This window comes from Melozone crissalis, unplaced genomic scaffold (genome assembly GCF_028551555.1).
Source record: "Melozone crissalis strain CALT ecotype California unplaced genomic scaffold, PUWL_Pcris_2 ptg000027l_1, whole genome shotgun sequence".
NCBI classification, from domain to species: domain Eukaryota; kingdom Metazoa; phylum Chordata; class Aves; order Passeriformes; family Passerellidae; genus Melozone; species Melozone crissalis.
This window is the reverse complement of record NW_026535805.1, coordinates 11,727,297-11,733,468: the sequence shown is the minus strand read 5'-3', so window position 1 is coordinate 11,733,468 and position 6,172 is coordinate 11,727,297. Positions and strand designations below refer to the sequence as shown.

Below are 6,172 nucleotides of genomic sequence, written 5' to 3'. Positions count from 1 at the left end.
TTTTATTTCTCTTCACACTAATCTATGCCCCCAAAAGGAAGATATGTTAGCTTCCCCATGATCACAGACATAGCTGATATCCCTTTAGAAGCTCTTATTGTTGTGCTTCATGTCCCTCATCAGATTAAATTCTAGCTGTGCTTTGCCTTTCCTGATCTCATCCATTCCTGCATGCTCTGGCAGAGCTTTGACATTCCTGTCAGGGCATCTGATCAGCTTCCACCTTCTGCACCTGATTCAGTTTTTTCAGGAGCTGCTTGCTCATCCGTGGAGGTTTCCAACCACCTCTGCTCCATTTGCTGCTCACCAGGATGGACCATTCTTGAGCTTGGAGGAGCTGATCCTTGGAGATCATCCAGCTCTCCTGGACCCCTCTTCTACCTAGGACAGTCTCCATGGTATTCCTTCCATCAGAGCCCTGAATAGGCCAAGGTCTGCTCTGCTGAGAGAACCAGCATAGAATGAGATTTTTGCTATTAACCCTCTTTTTAAATGTATAGTCTTGTCTGTAATGTGTTTTATTATAGTCAATCAAGAATATATTTTTGTATTCAAAAAATGTTGATTTGTCAATTATTTTGGAGAAATATTTTTGTTTTGCATATAATTATAATTACAAAGATAAATTTGGCAAGGTAAAATTGCAGGTGTTAGATTGCATGGTTCAGGTGAAACAACCCAGTAGTTTCCATCAAACATGGATTGAGAAATATTGCTATTTATCTAGAAACATTTTTAATCTTATCAAAAATTCAGTTAAATTTTAATGCCTGTATCTGTTAGCTACATTTTTTTCTTCACATAAATATATTTCTTTGGCTTTAGCTGGAATAGAATCCAGTTTCAGATGGATGGAATTTGAATGGATTTGGATGGAATTCCGAAGCAACTGTCAGGTTAGAGGATTCTGTAACAAGTATCTGAGCCAATTTTTTTTTTCAACCTTGCCAAACTTGGAAACCTGGCATACAAGGTACTAAAAATCTTTTATCATTATGGTTGCCATCTTTTCTGGTACTGCTTGTCAGTAGCAGAAAGATTATGCCTGATGTGGAATCTCCTGCAGGAGTCAAACAAAAAGTAAGGCTGCAATCTATGGGAGGAAATGTAAAAAAGTTCAAAAAATCAAAGGGGAGGTGAGGCAGGCATGAGGCCAGGCAAGAAAGAGAATGGACATATCACTAGACTTCTGTATTGAGGTGGTTGAAGGTAACTGAGCAAATTGATTGTAGTATACTATCAGTGGGATATTTATTTTCTTAGAAATGCTGCTGTTATTTTGTTTTTTGCCCCTGTAGACTGATGAAGTGATAATCACATTTGTGAGAATAGAAAAAGTATGACAGAAATGAGGACAGGAAGAAAGGAAACAGAGATAAAGACTCATTATGAAGGTTAAGTTTAAAAGAAAAGCAGAGTCAATAATTCTAGAGACATTTAAAAATATATATTTTAGGCATTTATTTTAATACAGTTTTTGTTACATTGTCGTGTTCCCACTTTTTTTTTTTTAATTAGTGTATTTAACATGATAAATACAACTTGGAAGTATTTATAAAAATTCTTCTGTTATGGGGTTTTATTCCACCTTGAAAAATTTTGTGAGATCTTTGACTCAGAAGGGAGATAATGCTCAGGAGTGAAATTATCTGAACTTTTTTATTAGAGAGCCAGCAGAAACAGTGACTTGCTGTTACTTCATCAGGTTACCAGCTGGGATGAATTATTGTTTTTATGGCACATGAGAGTCTTAACCAGGGATATTAATGCCTATGGAGATCTCGGGTCCTGCACTTTCGCTACAATAATTCTATGTAGTGCTACAGGCTTGGGGTGAAGTGGCTGGAAAACTGTCCAGCCGAAAGGACCAGGGGGTATTGGTTGACAGTGACTGAACATGACCCAGCAATGTGCCCAGGTGGCCAGGAAGGCCAGTGGCATCCTGGTCTCTATCAAGAATAGCATGGCCAGGATCAGGGCAGTGATTGTCCCCCTGTACTCAGCATTGGTGAGGCCACAACTCAAGCGCTGTGCCCAGTTCTGGGTCCTTCACTTTAAAAAGGATGTGGGAGATACTGGAGCATAGCCAGTGAAGGACAAGAAGACTTGTGAAAGGTTTTAAAAACATGTCCTGTGAGGAAGAGCTGAGATAGCTGGGTTTGTTTAGTCATGGGAAGGGGAGGCTGGGGGAGCCTCATTGCTCTCTACAACTCCCTGAAAAGAAGGTGTGGTGAGGTGGGGGCCAGTCTCTTCTATCGTGCCTGCAGTGAGAGGACCAGAGGAAATGGTCTTAAGTTGAGACAGGGGAGATTTAGATCAGATATGAGAAAAAATCTTATTCACTATTAGAATGGTCAGGTATTGGAGAAAGTTGCCCAGGAAGGTGGTGGTGTCACCAGCCCTAGAGGCCCCTGGATCTGGCACTGGATGATGTTTTTAGTGAGTTACAGTGGTAGTGCTGGGTTCATGGTTGGGCAAGATGATCTTAAAAATCTCTTTCAACCTTGATGATTCTATGATCTGTAAATAGTGTCAGTGTGGGGCATTCCACAATCTCCTGGGTAACCTATTCCAGTGTCCCTCAATCACCTCTCTCACCCTTATGTGAGACATGATCATTACTCAGCTGTCTGACTGTAGATCAAATACTGACATTGCAACCCAGCACAATAACTCAACATGTCCTATTCCTTGGTAATCTCTGGATGATAATGTAATAATTTTGGTTTCCAAGAGATGTCTTGTTTTATTTACTCCTTTCCATTTTGTGATGTGTACTTAGCCAAAGTCAATATCTATGATTAGGAGACGACAGGATATCTGACATCCCTTTGTCTACAGAATGATCTTTCTACTGCTAATGTATTCAGTGGCACATTTCATATATAGCATTATTTCTTCCACAGATACAGTGGTTAATGCATGTGTCTGGGAATTGTGTTTCCCTTTGATTTATTAGCTAAGCACAAAGGCTTTGTCCTATTACTGCCATCTTTATTGACACAAGTCTTGGCACGTTTCAGCAATTCCAGCTACAGCTCATTTAGGGCTGTTTTCTTTTGAGCCTTTTTTGTTTCACCTAATTACTTTTGCAATAACTATTTTTAGGTTTTTGACATTCATTTGTACTGGGGTAGTTTATTCTTTATGTGTTTTTATATCCTGGGTTGGTCTCCTAAATGAGTCTCCTTAGCTGTGTGCATTTAGCTTGTTCCTTGGTAATTACAGGAGACCTTCCTGAGAGGAATGAAAATGTAAACATACTGGTGGCATGTGAATGGCATCTGAATGATATCAGTGAGTAAAATATACCTGTGAGAGTGGTAAGCACAGGGGAATATCTGCATAAGGATATCCCTTTCAGACCTGGTGCTGTAATTCTTGCTCCTGTATCATATAAAGAGATTGGACTGGAGGATGCCTTAAGTTTTATTGTAAGTCTACTTTTTCTCACTGTCAATGATCTGCCAAAATATAAGAGAAACACATTTTTTGATTCCTATCTTGAAAAGTTGGTTTCACAGCTTACTTTCCTAATGGGTATATAAAATGAATTATTCTATTGACTCTTAGATCCATCACTGTTAATTTTCAGTTCTCTGAACTTCCCACTTCTGTCTCTTGTAAAGAGAATAAAGTGACTAAAGAACCAATTAATGATATTCACAGCCAGCCAAAGCCCAGAACTGTTTTCTCACAGCTCCCTCGAAGTGCCAGTGATGACACCACACTTGAATTGTGTAGGTTTTGTTTGCTAATGTCAATAAAGCCCTCCAAGAATCCTGTGCAATGAGTGACAGATATGATATCTGAAGGCAGATATAAAACATTTTGTGCCTTAGCAACATGATATGGGACCTGGATTCTGAGCCCAGCTTACTCCAATAAAGTTGAGGGTTTTCATTGTCAGTCATAGATTCAGAGTTGTCTTTCTCATCAAGAGAATACTAGGAAAATATCATTTACTATGCGTGGACTGGCCTTGTTTCTCCTGCAAACCCACCGTCCCTTCAAACTTTGCTGGCTGTGGAAAAGTTAGGTAATCAAAACATTAATGAACCCTCAGACAGTGCTTTTGTGTGTTTCTGTATTTAGTTCATAGTCATAGAGAGCAACAATATACTGTCTTAAGAACATGATATTCCAGATAGCCAAGCACACAACTCTTGTCAGCTCAATTGTTGGTTTGAACTTGCACCCCACAAAATGCTATCTGTATATCAACTGCATTTTTTTAGAGGAATATTTCTTTTATATTTGCCATAGCTTCCACTACCTCTTAGACATTTTTCAGATATGAAAGATATTCCCCTAAAGAACATTCAGGATAAATGATGAAACTGTCAATAAGTAAAGCCTGGTGGCTGACAATATCCCTGAGTGTTCAAGAGGCAGAATGATTTTGGTGCTACAATGGACAGATGCAGAGGCAGCAAACCCTCTGGTGTGGAAATAACATCATTTGGCTGTCTGCTTATCAGCTTCCTGGTAAATAGAAATCAAGTGCTTTTATCACCTGAATGAGCATGTGAAGTTGATAATGTTTACAATTAGCAAAAAATACTCTCAAATTTTTGAGTGGTAGCTCAGACTGCCCATTATGGCCAGAGGCCTCTTACATAATGTGCCAGAATAGTCAGAGAAAGAAGCTGCTAGAAAAGGAATCTGCAGGTGATTAACCTAATGAGCATGAGGAGTTTCACATAACTGTAAGCTTATTCTGGTGCTAGTACTTGGAGCTCATGACTGTGATTCTTGCAATTCTGCTCCTGGCTTTCATGTGCTTGTATTTTTTTAATGTTAGGCAGCATTTTGTTTTGTTTTGTTTTGCTTTGGCTTGGCTGACTTCTTTGAAAAATGATAGCAGTATTCATTTACCTTACAGAGTTACTGTAAACCTTAATTAAGCTTCCCCTGATCAGCTTGGAGAGGGCTGGACAAAAGCTGCTGTTGAGGTAACAGGAATTTTCTGGGACCAAGCAGTGTTGAGCAGCATGGGGTATTTCATATCTCAGCTCTTACCTGCTGCTATGTCAGACAAAGGGGTGAGATATTATCTCAGTAGATTAAGAGGTAGCTAGAAAAACTAGACACATTTTCAGACTTTTGTTTCTTTATAAATAGGAATTTGACAAAATTGATTTGTTGAGGTTGAAATTATGCATGCATTTGGCTATAACTGGAAGATTCAAGCTTCATTAAAATAATAATTAAAGAGAAAGAGTCCATTCAAAAACTAACAAGAGCATTTCCCTTTGCCCTTTCCAAAACTGAGCCATTTTTGTTGGTAAATGCCAGCCTATTTTGTTTCTACAAACTAAAAAGCATGCTTTCACTTTTCAATTTGAGCTAACATTTTTAATTTAAACATTAACATTTTATACCACAACATAAGTCAAAACTATCAGCTGTATGTCTGGAAGGACTGTAAATGAATATCATATCCTTGTGAACTCAGAACATGAGAAAGGCTTCAGTCCAAAATCTGTACATCCTTCCTAGAAAATGGAAATAAAACTAAGCTCACAAGGGGCTGTTTTAATATTATAGATGAACCTGGGATGGGCAGCTGTTGAGGGAAGTGGTTGAATGAGCGGTGGTTAAATGACTGTGCTAATCTTCAGGAGCTCCAAAACCAGATTTAGCTTCATCCCCACCTCACTGCCAGTGCTGGGTGCCATTGTCACCTTTTCTCTTGTGGCTCAACTTGCAATGTTCCACCTCATGGTGATCAGAGTGGAGAAGAGCTCCACTGACCTGTTTTTCTTTTGCAGGCTTGGATTTCACTTGAATCCACTGCTTTGTGTGATTTTCTGTCTGGATGAAGGGAGGATGTTGGATCTGTTGGGCAGCAGTCATGTTCTTTTCAGCAAATGCCTGAAGCAGTGATGGCCCAAAAGGTCAGTATAACTATCATGTAAAATACTTCCAAGCTAAGTGCAACAACAAAGACCCTCAGGAACAAAGAATGGACCTCTATGTGAGTTGGAAGCTCATAGTAGATTTGCAATATATTTTGGGTGTGGTAATTCATAAATAACATGCCATCTGCTGCAAGCTCTGCAAGATAATTCAGCACTGGCAATATGGGTTTCTGCATCACTCTTCCCTAATGTTTAGCATTGGCCATGGCATATAACTCTGGAGTGAGCCCAAAATAGAGGCACAAAGA

At 39.2% G+C, this 6,172-nt stretch overlaps 1 long non-coding RNA gene across 1 annotated transcript in view; it reads left to right on the top strand.

The window, feature by feature from the left end:
* Nucleotides 1-247: 247 nt before the first annotated feature.
* Nucleotides 248-6,172, top strand: part of LOC128939127 (uncharacterized) — an 11,625-nt gene continuing 5,700 nt past the window's right edge. Inside the window, exons 1-4 of the long non-coding RNA XR_008483202.1 lie at nucleotides 248-398; nucleotides 826-896; nucleotides 4,886-4,955; nucleotides 5,775-5,900. This is a non-coding gene — a long non-coding RNA (uncharacterized LOC128939127). The remainder of the gene's footprint in view (nucleotides 399-825; nucleotides 897-4,885; nucleotides 4,956-5,774; nucleotides 5,901-6,172) is intronic.